General features: G+C 43.8%; 1 protein-coding gene across 1 annotated transcript in view; it reads left to right on the plus strand.

Moving 5' to 3' along the window:
* Positions 1-6,911: 6,911 nt before the first annotated feature.
* Positions 6,912-14,020, plus strand: part of ABCA1 (ATP binding cassette subfamily A member 1) — an 89,197-nt gene continuing 82,088 nt past the window's right edge. The window contains exon 1 of the mRNA XM_075279861.1: positions 6,912-7,184. The gene's annotated coding sequence lies outside the window, so the exon portion shown is untranslated. The remainder of the gene's footprint in view (positions 7,185-14,020) is intronic.

The following is a 14,020-nucleotide window of genomic DNA, read 5'->3' on the forward strand; positions in this document are numbered from 1 at the left end:
TAAAGTACACCAAATATCCCGCTTCGAAGAGTTATCAAGCTGGAAAGCTAGGAAACATAGTAAATATCAAAAGATTTGGTCTCCTTGGAAGGACCTTAATTTATAATCCAATACTACTCACCCCCAAACCTCTGGCTACGTGATGGCTGGGCCTCCTACTTTTTTCCTACTTTTCCCCTACTCTCCATCTACTTTCCTCTCTACTTCCCCCTCTATTCCCAACTTCTTCATCAGTTCATTCCCTTAGAGTTTGAGCCTTTAAACAACTCCATGATGCATCCTACGTGTCTCCTAATCTTTCTCCTCCTCTTTAAGCTATACTTACCTCTTCCTTTTCTCTCCTCCCTTTCCTTTTTCTTCTCTTTCAACTCCCCCCTTTTTTCTCTTCCCACTTCCTCTTCCCTTTGCCTGTGGGACCACAATGAACTCTTTATTCGCTGCTCTCATACGGTTGATGTTATGTTTTTTCCTAAATCTGACTTCCCCGTTTGAACCAACTGCAGCACCCAAACTTTATGTTAATTTGCATTATTTACTTATCTACATTTTTCTCATGATTGATTCACATTTTGTTATATGTTTATTCCCAATAAAAAAAAAAAAAAAAGAATTGAAAACGTGTAAGAGGTGATCCTGACTCATGCAAGAAGAATACTTTCCCTTGGGAACGTCGAGCAACGTACTCCTTCACCAAAGATCGTCCGTTTTCGAGCGACAAACACAAAGCTTAATCTCGTAATCCGAAACCACCACATCACCCGCACCTAGACCCCCTGGTTTTGACTTACTAGGGCCAACCAATTCCCGGATGCCGAGGGCCGCAAAAAAGTCTAATGCAAAAGTGGCCATCAGCAGAACCAGTTCGCAACCATCCTCACAAAACACCACCAAGATCCTCATTAAACGACCCAGCAAACTAACAGAAACCGGTCTACGCCGTTCCCTGCTAGTTTTCTCCTTCTTCCACCACTTCAAAACTTGTTTAATTGCAAAATGCTTAGTAACATCATACCTACCGAAAAGTTTTAACATAAAAGTAACACCGGCTAGCCTCTTAGTGACTACACAGTATGACAGACCCTGTCTATGCAATTTAGCTAAAAACTCCAAGGATACATCCAGCAAGACATTCACATCCGCGGGTACCGCACCGCCAGATAGAGACAGCCAAAAGACCCATGTGCTGTAGTGACTTCTCCAGGTAGCCGCGGACACCAACCCACGAATAAGCTCTAGTAACTGTTCCCTACTAGGTTCCACAATAAATCAGGGCAGCTCCAGCCCTCTGGTCTCGCCGATGGATGCAGGGCATGGAAGACCTATAAACGTGAGCGAGACAAAGCGTCAGCTACAGTGGGGCAAAAAAGTATTTAGTCAGTCACCAATAGTGCAAGTTCCACCACTTAAAAAGATGAGAGGCGTCTGTAATTTACATCATAGGTAGACCTCAGCTATGAGAGACAAAATGAAAAAACAAATCCAGAAAATCACATTGTCTGATTTTGTAAGAATTTATTTGCAAATTATGGTGGAAAATAACTATTTGGTCGCCTAAAAACAATCAAGATTACTGGCTCTCACAGACCTGTAACTTCTTCTTTAAGAGTCTCCTCTTTCCTCCACTCATTACCTGTAGTAATGGCACCTGTTTAAACTTGTTATCAGTATAAAAAGACACCTGTGCACACCCTCAAACAGTCAGACTCCAAACTCCACTATGGTGAAGACCAAAGAGCTGTCAAAGGACACCAGAAGCAAAATTGTAGCCCTACACCAGGCTGGGAAGACTGAATCTGCAATAGGCAACCAGCTTAGATTGAAGAAATCAACTGTGGGAGCAATAATTAGAAAATGGAAGACATACAAGACCACTGATAATCTCCCTCGATCTGGGGCTCCACGCAAAATCTCACCCCGTGGGGTCAAAATGATCACAAGAACAGTGAGCAAAAATCCCAGAACCACGCGGGGGGACCTAGTGAATGAACTGCAGAGAGCTGGGACCAATGTAACAAAGCCTACCATCAGTAACACACTATGCCACCAGGGACTCAGATCCTGCAGTGCCAGACGTGTCCCACTGCTTAAGCCAGTACATGTCCGGGCCCGTCTGAAGTTTGCTAGAGAGCATTTGGATGATCCAGAAGAGTATTGGGAGAATGTCCTATGGTCTGATGAAACCAAACTGGAACTGTTTGGTAGAAACACAACTTTTCATGTTTGGAGGAAAAAGAATACTGAGTTGCATCCATCAAACACCATACCTACTGTAAAGCACGGGGCTGTTTCTCTGCAAAGGGGCCAGGACGACTGATCCGGGTACATGAAAGAATGAATGGGGCCATGTATCGTGAGATTTTGAGTGCAAACCTCCTTCCATCAGCAAGGGCATTGAAGATGAAACGTGGCTGGGTCTTTCAACATGACAATGATCCAAAGCACACCACCAGGGCAACGAAGGAATGGCTTTGTAAGAAGCATTTCAAGGTCCTGGAGTGGCCTAGCCAGTCTCCAGATCTCAACCCTATAGAAAACCTTTGGAGGGAGTTGAAAGTCCGTGTTGCCAAGCGACAGCCCCAAAACATCACTGCTCTAGAGGAGATCTGCATGGAGGAATGGGCCAACATACCAACAACAGTGTGTGCCAACCTTGTGAAGACTTACAGAAAACGTTTGACCTCTGTCATTGCCAACAAAGGATATATAACAAAGTATTGAGATGAAATTTTGTTACTGACCAAATACTTATTTTCCACCATAATTTGCAAATAAATTCTTACAAAATCAGACAATGTGATTTTCTGGATTTGTTTTCTCATTTTGTCTCTCATAGTTGAGGTCTACCTATGATGTAAATTACAGACGCCTCTCATCTTTTTAAGTGGTGGAACTTGTACTATTGGTGACTGACTAAATACTTTTTTGCCCCACTGTATCTTATTCTGCACTGGCGCACCTTAAACCTAATGTTATACTGTAAGCAAGATAGAACCAAATGCCTAAACGGCGCCAAGACTGGGGTGAGGAAGAATATTGATTATTAATGACTACCGAGAGATTGTCACACCAGAAAATGATCCAGTGGTTCAACATTCTATCACCCCAAAACATGACCGCGGCCACAATCGGGAAAAATTCTAAAAGAGCCATGTTCCTAACTGGGCCCGTCTCGAACCACAGTAGTGGCCAAGACCCCCGACACCACTCATCCCCGAATATGGCCGCAAAACCCTCGCCACCTGCTGCAGTCAGTGAAGAGAGAAAGCTTGGCATTGGTCAACTCGCCCTGCTGAAAAATCGCCTGGCCATTAAAACTAGAAAGAAAACTTCTGTCAAACACAAAGATCCTCCTTAAGAGGACGCATCACACGAATGAAATGCTCAGGCCGTAGCACGCCCCTTGTCGCCAGCGACAGCCAATCCTGCAGGCCGAGGAGATACTGCATCTGATGCAGAGTAACTTTCTTCGCTGAAAGAAAATCCTTTACCAGACATAGGAGACGGTCAAGCTTGTCAGGCGGGAGCCTGAACACCATCTTGACCGAATCTATTTCTATACCCAAAAAAGACAGCCGAGTAGAAGGGCCTTCCGTCTTCTCGGCTGAGAGGGGAACACCTAACTGGGACATCAAAGCCTGAAATGTAGCTAACAAATATGGGCAAACGGTCGAACCACCCAGGCCAATGAACAAGAAATCGTCAAGAACCGATGCAAAACCGATGGGATGCCCGTCTCGTACTGCAAGGACCACTCTAACAAAGAACTAAATAGCTCGAAATAATAGCACGAGATGGAGCACCCCATGGGCAGGCACATGTCGACGAAAAAACTTTTCCTAACCATACAACCCAACAGATGAAAACAATCCGGGTGCACTGGCAGCAACCAAAACGCCGACTCAATGTCGGACTTGGCTAGCAGGGCACCCGGACCCGCCCTTCTCACTAACAAAACGGCCCTGTCAAAAGAGGTGCACGACACAGCCGCATCCTCTTTTAAAATGCCATCATTGACTGATGACCCGGGAGGGTATGAGAGGTGATGTATGAGCCAGAACTTGCCTACCTCCTTTTTGGGAACCAAACCCAAAGGAGAGACCCTCAAATTGGGTAAAGGAGGGTCAGGGAAGGGGCCAGCCATCCGGCCCAACACCACCTCCTTCAATACCATCTCCCAGGCCATGTCCTCATTGTCTCTAACTGATTTCAAATTGGGAGAGAGAAACATAACCGAAAAGGGAACATGTGGGATATAAAAACCTACAGAAAAACCTTCAAGCAGAAGGCTTGCCACCCACTTCTTGGGTTACAGTGTGAGCCACTGCCCCAACAGCTGCAAGTTCTCCGGCGTTCTCTGCTTGCCACGCTGCCGGTTACGGCAGAAGCGGCACAGTGCTGAGTGTGACCCGCCACAGATGGAGCACTCATGTCGGAAACGACATGATGCATGGAAGCGGCAGTGGCCCTCATTGTAGAGCCAGCACGTTCCACTCTGACGCTGTGCCGTTGCTGCGGGCTGTTGCCCTGCACCGGCGGCACCAGACAGAAATGGCCGCTGGTGGCATGGAGAAAGGATGAGCTGTATGCAAACGTCGGTGGCCTTAGAGGCTCAACCGAAGGAGGGGGTAAGAGCCAGGTGACGAGGATTTTCATATTCGTATTGCCACCAGGTCGTGCCCCCATGCGATTTATGCGCACTGTATATGGTGTTTATATAAATAAAGAGCTCAGGGCCCTTCGCCGGACAAGCCTGGCATGTAATGTAAGCTAAGGTAGAGAAGGTCTGCAGCCAGTTGCCGAATGTCTTGGCCACCTTTGTCAACAGCAATGTGTTCTGCCGGCAGTAAGAACCAAATGTCCACATTCTCCCCTCTAACTATTCTATCCCTAAGCTCCATCGGGACATGGGTTTGAAGCCAAATCAACGGCCGGAGAGGGAGCGACCCCTCCGGTTGCAGCAATTGTCTCTGAAACCTTTCCGACTTTAGAACTATCCGATGCTTCCAAAGACTGCCTAAGAAAGGATGAGATGTCCTGTCCTGGTGAGGGTGTGGGTGTAATGTGAGGTGCCCAAGCCGGACAGCAGGTGTACTCACCATGTCGCAATCCAAGTGGGACCTGAAGAGGTTCGACCGGAACCGATGCGGTAGGTAGAGGCTGTAGCTCCAGATGTCTCATGCAAGAGGAAGAAAAGGCAGCCCTCTCCGGACGATCAGCCGCCGGAGTCCCCCGACGACTGCCACGGTATGAGAAAGAAGGATGCAACCTGCCCTGCAGCCTTCGGTCTTGACGGCTGTAGCTCCGCCTGGCCCTGGAGGACGATCGACTGCGCGGGGTGCGACGTCTGCTGTACCTCCTGCAACTGTGATATCTTCTCCAGCTATCGTGTCTTCTTGAAGACTCCACGTGGTGCCCACTGCTGCGGCGGCACCTGCTGTCTTCTGATGAAGAAGACTCGAAAGTAGAAAACACATTAGCACACCTGTCAGCGGCACCAGCTCCCCACTCCCTCCCCACAACCCCCGACAACACGCCTCTGCGCCTGTGAGCGGATGGACCTATGCGAGACATGTCCGCATAATTATGTACCACAGCGGCGCTCGTCCGAGTGGGAACAGAAAACGCCGCCCCTGAAATTAAACCACCAGACCCCGCACCCACGACAAGACTGGAGGCTTTGCCCACACCGACCCCAGAACCCAAGCCGCCAGTATGAACCTGCACAATAGCCCCATGCCCACTAGTAAGCTGAGTAGTAGCACCCTCCCTGGAGCCGAAACCTTCATTGGCAGTATCAGGGGGAAAACCTGTCAGGGAGAGAACAGTGTCCTCCCCAGCGTGAACAGCGCCAGGCTCCGCCCCTTCCGCCTCCCAACTTCCGTGTCCATCGCTGACGCTCGGGCCGCCATCAAAGAGGAGAGGGGAAGCCCCGCCCACCGAACACACAGGAACCGCCACCATCATTCGTGCCCGCGTGGAGGCCGCCATATTGGGCCCGCCAGAGCAAGCCTCCGACATGGCCAGGTGCCCCTTATCTGCCCCCACCCCCTGTGACCGCTATTCTGCCCAGCCCGAACGCTCACCTCTCCTGACGACGTCCCCCGCCGCCTGCCACGACCACGGACCTCTTTCTGCTGCCTCACCCCCCCCCCCCAGCACTGCCGCAGGCTGGGGCTCAGACGCGATGGCGGGCGGGACACCCGCTGTGGACGGCCCCCCTGGATGCTGGTTCCCCAACCGCCGCTCCGCTCGTCTGCTGCAGAAGGCCAAGCAACCATCCAGGGCCCTGGCTAGTTACCCGCTCCCGGACCAACAGCTCCAGAGGGTCTGCCATAGCAGGTACTGTACCTCTCACCAGCGTTTTGGTAGAATGTGAGCAGCCTGCCTATGTGCCCCCTTTTATATGGACTTACCAAAACGTCCCCATATTTACTAAATAAACAGAATCTCAGCCAATGAGTCCACAGCCCTTTCCTTAGCCAGTTTAGGTCTTTCTAGTATGACATGGTTATTAGCATCTTATTGACATATACTTGTGTGCTTTGTAACTCGTTCTCCCATCTTGTCACGAAGGAGTTGTTTTCATGTGTCACAGTACAGTCACCAGGCCAGCCCTGCGCTATGTATTCCTCAGAAGCAGCAGAAGAGAAGACGTCATCTGTTTACCAGAGCTCCTCGCAGTATATAGCACATACACACGGCAGAAACCATAGCCCTGACCAAGACACCATTAGGTCATTGTCGTCCATAGTATAATGAGTGTGAAGCAGGACAATACAAGGAGCAGTGCAGCAGCCGGGTCGCCGTCTTAAGGGGCGGGGCCTGGGTACACGTGCTGCTGGCAGGGCAGACTGAGGCACATAAACAGAGCACGGCTCTCATATGACCGCTAGTAACCTCTCTGTACTGCGCTGCTCCGTCTATAAAAGGAACTCCAGCACATAAACCCCGGGCTGCCGCTGCTTTATGTGTTTTCTTTTTCTCTCTCAGGCAGAGAGGGGGAGACAGTGTGCAAGCAAGCAGGGGATGCTGACAGGACATATCCAGTCACTGCACGCCAGGGGAAGCATCACATCTGTTCTGTCCGGACTGGAGTCTACACTAGTCCTATGAATGTGCCTGCTCTGAGGGGCTACAGCGGAGGGGCTTTCTTCTGAGGAGCCATTAAGACTGAGGAGAAGAAGGTAAAGACATTTCCAGCTCTATTCTAAGCAGCATTGTGGACTTTATGGAAGCACTTGGATATACTTGGCAGGTTTACCCTTAGCTGGTGTATGTAGTACAGAGATGTCACCTTATTGTTCTATAATGTCCAGGTCTCCAGGGTTGTCACCAAGGTCAGGGTCGCCTTACCTACTATATATATATATATATATATATATATATATATATATGTATATATATATATATATATATATATGTATACATATATATATATGTATATATATATACATATATATATATGTATATATATATATATATATATATATATATATATATATATATATGTAAACGATTGGCTTCTGCATACAGCATACAGTCTATTTTCCTATGTAGTCTTTGTTTACTTGGAGCTTCTTGCCTTGTACTCATGACTCGAGCCTGGTATTGTATAATCTTGACTTTCATTCTATCCATTTCCACAGATCAGAGATACCTGATCAATAACTACTGTGTATGGACAACATTATTATGATAGAAATGTCTTTCATGTGATATTTCCTCCATTTAGCATATCTCCATCTTAGACTTTACAATAAGGTTTTGGAGTGCAGAAGGAAAGCCATAGACTAACTCCATGCAGATGTTGTTCTTTGTGAGATTCAGCCCCAGGTTCTGCAAGACAACAGCGCTAACTTCTATTTACATGCATTGTAGCCCTGGCATGCACAACATTACCGCCTAATACCAATGTCTATAGGATCTGTTATCCTACCAATATCAATGTAACTACATAATTGTCTAGAAGTGCCAAATATACCCAAATGCTGGAGTGTAGGGACAAACGCAATTCCAAAACATCTCCTTTTGTCGTCTCCTAAACTGAGCATACAATAGTCAGGATTATATACCTCCAACTGCCACCATTTCCATTCATTTTTCAGGATTATGCCATAAGACTGGATGTATACTAATTTTAGTGCTTTTCACCATGGAGATGTGGTGTTTTGTGCAGTAAGCTTCCTTTTAAGAGTCCTTTTGTTGACCCTAGAGCTGTGATTTCTGTTGTCTTACTTGATGTGCTATATTAGGTGTGATCACCCATCTGCAGCCTGTATGATTATGGGCTGCTTACCATTATAGCCAGGCGTTGGAGCTGTTGAGTGCTTTGGAGAGGAATGACCGACAGTAACCTTTCTGAGTCTGAGTAGTCACTGGTAAAAGATAAAGTGCTCAGGAAAAAGTGGAACAAGCTTAAAACCTTAGGCAGAAAATGCTAGCCAGATATGCCTGTCCTCCCTATGTATTCTTTGTCTCCTTATTTACCACCTTGCTTGTACTTCTTGTATATAGGGCCACATGAGCTGTGACTCCCAGATCTTTTTTATTTAAACATTCCCCAAGACACTGTGACATTTTATACTGTTATATATACATGAAATATAAGTTACCGTCATGTCTTATTTTATAGGCAGTGTCATCAAATATAGATTCAGGCTAGACCAGTTTGCTGTATATTGACTCTTATCAGATAGATGATCATCACTGCACAAAATTGCAACACCTTTTGTCTGTAGTGTTTGGGTATGATGTGTGCCACACACTTTCACGCAGAGTCACTTTACTGGAATGTCATAAGATTTGCCTGGTGTAGCCATATGATCTGGTCTATTCAATCTTTATATAGCTGAATAAAACAAACTCAGGTAAGTTAGATCTTTATAGCCTTGTGATTTATATTTGATTCATGTTTCTTATGGTGAGTTAACATACTGAGACTTTGTGCACTTGCAAAGGGCCGTATTATATATATCATATAGGTTCATAGGTCTTCTACCATAAATATTCATACCTCATATTAAATATATGCCCTGTGTGCTTGGACTCTATACAGTATAGAGAAAGCTATAGGGATACTTGGAAAGGTATGTATAGGGATACATAAGAATACTTCCATACATATGAAGAGTGGCCGGTACAGTAAGGACAAGTTGCAACATAACTATGTGTCACAAACACATACAGTGTTATCATTTTTATATATGAGCTGGGGCTGGGCAATTCATCGGAAAATAACCAAAATCGAATGCCAGCTCAGTTAATTGTTGTAAACTTTCTGACATTCATTATTTCAGTCTTTGTCTTTTCATGTCATCCTGCCTCACGCTGACATTTGCTACGGCACTAACTATACACTATCTAACCAGTATTGCTGATATATGAATAACCGGAACCAGAATTCAGTGGCATGGTGTGGCCTATAAATAGGATGTGTGGCATATAAAAAGAGGCATGTCCTAAAATAATTATTCATGAATCCTAATCAAGGTAAATTGTTCAATTAATTTTGACTTGGATTTGGGTCATTTGTCCAGCCCTAATATAAGCCATCCTGTTTACCATTTTTGGTTTTTATTATTTACACCCTGCAATTACTGTTATGACTACTGGTAATTTGCATTTTGTTAATTGCCACATGTAATACACTTATTACTTTGTTTTGTATATGAATGCTGGACAGACAATTCCAGATGGCATTTTATTGGTTTCAGAGGCCATTTAACATGATTTGTAGCTAGCAGAGTATATTTGTGAATCATATGTTTCTGTAGTTTATTTATGGCTAAAGTCTACCTCTAGTAGGGCTGATGCAAGTTACCATCAATTGAACATGATTAACACGATTAATGAATAATTGTTTTAGGACACTCTTGTTTTTTATATGCCATGCCCCCTCTATGCCATACCACATCATTTTGGTTTCTGTTATTCCCATATTAGCAATTCTGCCTGGACAGTGTATATTTAGTGACATATTCTTTAGCATTGGCAGTGTGAAACAAGATAGCATGGGTGTAAAATAATTATTCTATTGGATTGTGAGCACATTCATATCAATTAATTAATGCTGACTTGCAGTTTTGGTTGTTTTTCCATTAATTGCCCAGCCCTAACTTTTAGTAAGTGAAAAAGGATATCCGAAAATTAGTTTGGTTGGGTCCATGCTCTAAGGCCTCCATTATACTCTTGAAAGAAGCATATAGAAGCTCTGGTTCCGGTCAGCTTCTTTTGACTTCATTTGGAAGATGGCAGAAAACTTGCATTATAAGTGCTACAATGTGCTCTAATTAGCACTCTAAGGGCTAGTTCACACGGAGTCTTTTGGCAACGGATTTTGACGCAGAATCCACTTCAAAATCTGCTGCCAAAAATGGCACCCATTGACTTCAATGGGATCCTGTTGCTTCTTTTTTCTGCTAGCTAGTAGTGGAAAAAAGAAGTGAGCTGCTCTATCTTGCCACGGATTCCACAGCGTATGTGGCGGGAGGCTCTGTCCCATTCATTTGGGCCTAATCCGGAGCGGAATGCCGCAATGGGATGCCAGTGAGAGCCTGGATCTAACCATTGAATACTTGTTGTATACCCTCTAGGTAGATTTTAATATACTTACAGTATAGGACTTATTAGTCCTATACAAACTAATGTAGCTTGTATTTCACAGTAAATAGTTTCTATATGTACATAGCCAATTCTAGATTGAACAAATATTAAAAGAGCCAGGTGTTCATAGCCCCTGCAAATCCTTTGATAATATATTTTTTGGCCTCTTTTCCATGGCTTTTAATGCTTGTAAAAGTTCCTATTAAGACATTAAAATTGGCTTTTTGTTGTTCTCACTGGTTTTCCCCATCACTGTTTTTTGGATACTGTATATTCAGTGTTTGTGTATAGAAATCCACCTATTTAGGAAGACCACCACCTTATTCAGACCAGAGTTCAAGTGACAGATTTTCAGTCCCCCCATATGTTATGCTTACTGCGTTCTTTGATAGGAGCAGCACCCTAGACCACCTTTCAGTGCAATTTTGGGTGGTCACCTTATAGAGGTTTGCCAAGGAAAAGACAGTGGAAGACGCAGTATCAGCATAGAACTGCTCTGCATGCAAATAACATGAAGCCCTTTGTCTGCTTAACAAGAGCAAAGGATGTTTTTGTGAACAAGAGGAAGCCCTGAAGGTTGTTGGAATGCTGGATATTTCTATGATTTATTATCATTTTACAGCCATTATCTCTACCTATTTTCCTTAATGGGCTCAGCAATTTCTATACAATGGTGGGAATAGACATGATACTGATACATTTGCACTACAAGTGGTTTTAAAATGGAGTGTCTGTTTACCATAGTGATCCTGTGTTTGACTAGCACACATGAAGCCTCATGAGCATACCTACATGTGATTGATGAATAAATAAATAGTATATACAAATCCTCCTGGCACTTTGTTATGTGCATTTTAATGAGCCATAGGCTGAATGTTGTAATTGTATAGCTTTATTAGAGAACAAAGAGGTTTCTCGTTTTCTAATGTATTTATACTGTATTTAATATATACAGATAATAGTTTTATGGAACATTTCTGCCTGCATACCTAGTGATCACTACAACTCACAGCGTCCATATATACTTTGAAGCTGACACTAGACACTAATAGATATGTCATTTGGAACAAACCCCACAAATGCGAATATGGTGGAAAACAATTGCAGGTTTGACTTGTTTTTTCAACGTCATGTTGCACCAAGTTCGTGGGATAGAGACTGGCTCAAAGTATAATGGTGAACTGTCATTACTAAAACTCCCCCATTGTATTTAAATATACTTCTTCATGCTGAATCATGGGGCCACTGCTGTGTCAAGAGGGGTATATTCATTTTGTGCTTGTGTATGTACATAGACAGGATAAGTGTTCCCATTCTAGCTTACATTCTAAGCAATTTTGCAAGGCCCAAAACATGCTGTCAGGTTAATTTGCTTTACCTTGTGTGTTTAATAGTTTGACTCCATTGCAAGCTGGGGCAGGAATCTATATCTGTTATATATACTTTCCAGGTAACACTGTCAAGTTCAGAGATTTCAATGACACCCATCAACTTTAGTTGGCTGTAGTACTACTTGTGGGTGACAGGTGGCGATATAGAGCCAAATTCTCTTTTCAGTGTTTGACATGGCCCTTGTAGATTGAGTTGAGCTGGTTGCTGAAATGTACTTCGGGGCAAAGTAATATAAGTGTCTAAATTCGGGCCATTGATTCAGTGTAAACAGTAAGGGCCCCTTCACACGGCGTAAGCGCTCGGCTCATTCCGAGCCGTACACGCGAGCGCTTCTAAACACTTCCCATTCACTTCAATGGGAGCGTTCGTAAAGCTCGTAATTACTTCATATCTACTGGGGGTGCTCATTTAGAATACCTCCACTCCCAGACCACATTGCTTTCTTTTATCTGCTGGCTCATGTGAAAAAGGGTATCTCTTGGTAGTAGGCAGAATGGAAGTGGTACTGGAAATCCAGAACTAGAACCAGAGGGGCCGCTTAGTTGTACTACATTATGGTAGAAGGAATGTTGGCAGCAGAGGAGCATGGCTGACCCTTGGTTGGTGGTTTTCCATGAGTATTTTCATGGATTCTGTTGAGTTTGCTGATATTAAGTGACTGAATTTTATATGTGGTCATGGTGGCCTGGATTCTTTGTGACTTTGTTTGGGTAGCTTCTGGGTAACAGACAGTGCTATAGTTTTTGTTTGTAGTCCCCTTTATTTGCCAGACTTTCCCCTCTTTTTTCTTTTGTTCTTTTACTCTGTGTTATGCTTACTTTGTTGCTTCTTATTTCAATTCTTGTAACATTTTAGTGGCTCCAAGAGATGGACCTGATTTCTGTGCTCTTGTGTGATTCTGTCTATGTTCTCCTTTCTATCAGTGACTTTTCACTGGACATATTGCTATAAAGATGGACTATATATGAGCTGTCAATGTTTGTGGTTTGATAAAAATTTTGAAACTTGAATAAAAATGGATTATCTGTACATATAGCCATTAGTCAGTGCATAGCTCTCCCCAATGGTCAGCTAGACACCTGCTTTCTGGCCTGAAATAGCTGCGTTTTGGGCACACTGTTTTGAGTCTATTTAAGACCATTCTTTCTATCAATCTAACAGTGGGAATGGTTTATAGATAAAGTAGCCATGGATTAAGATGCAACAAATTTTGGCATACAATTCTGACACAAAGTAAGTCAATTAATTGGTGGTTGAAACAGACAGTCTAAAGATACATTACATTACACAAGATTTTCTTTTTTACTTTAGGATTCTTGTACAATGTCTTCTCTCTTTTATAGACTTAGTGTTTTCTGAGTTATCCATAATAAGTTCACTGTGTTCTTTTCTTAGACACTGTGACATCACAGACCTGGACTGCCAGGAGTAATGGCCCCATTCCAAAACTCAGTCCATCATGTTTACAAACTGACAATTAAAAACAACTTAAAATGACTCTGACATATCAGATCTCCTGACTGTAAAGGTGTTAATGATCCTACAGTCATCCCAGAAATCTCTCACTAGTATTAGATCTTTTGTCCTGCACAGAATATTGGCTGTTGGAGCAGATTTACATGTTGCATTTTTATCCTTTGTTCACACTCTGCTCTCTCACTTTTGCTGGCACTAGGCCATTTGATATCTATACACAGCAGTACAGCCAGCTCTAGGATATCATTCACCCTATGTACACACACGTGACCAGGCACAGTATGCCACTAGCATTATAGCTGTCCTAAGTTATGGGAGGCATAGACAAAGCCATAGGCAATGCAATAAGGTATTCCCATGTACATAATCATATGTATATTTGTAGATACGGTACTTAAAAGTTAAACATTTTTGCAAATATCAGTAATTAAATATTCTGCAGAGTTTTAAAGATTTTCTCTAACCATCTTAGTGGTGACAGTCTGTTGTCTTGATCAGATGCCATTGGATACGACCACCAATGCAGAAACTTCCTATGGTCTGGGACTTG

This window comes from Leptodactylus fuscus, chromosome 1, assembly GCF_031893055.1.
Source record: "Leptodactylus fuscus isolate aLepFus1 chromosome 1, aLepFus1.hap2, whole genome shotgun sequence".
NCBI classification, from domain to species: Eukaryota; Metazoa; Chordata; class Amphibia; order Anura; family Leptodactylidae; genus Leptodactylus; species Leptodactylus fuscus.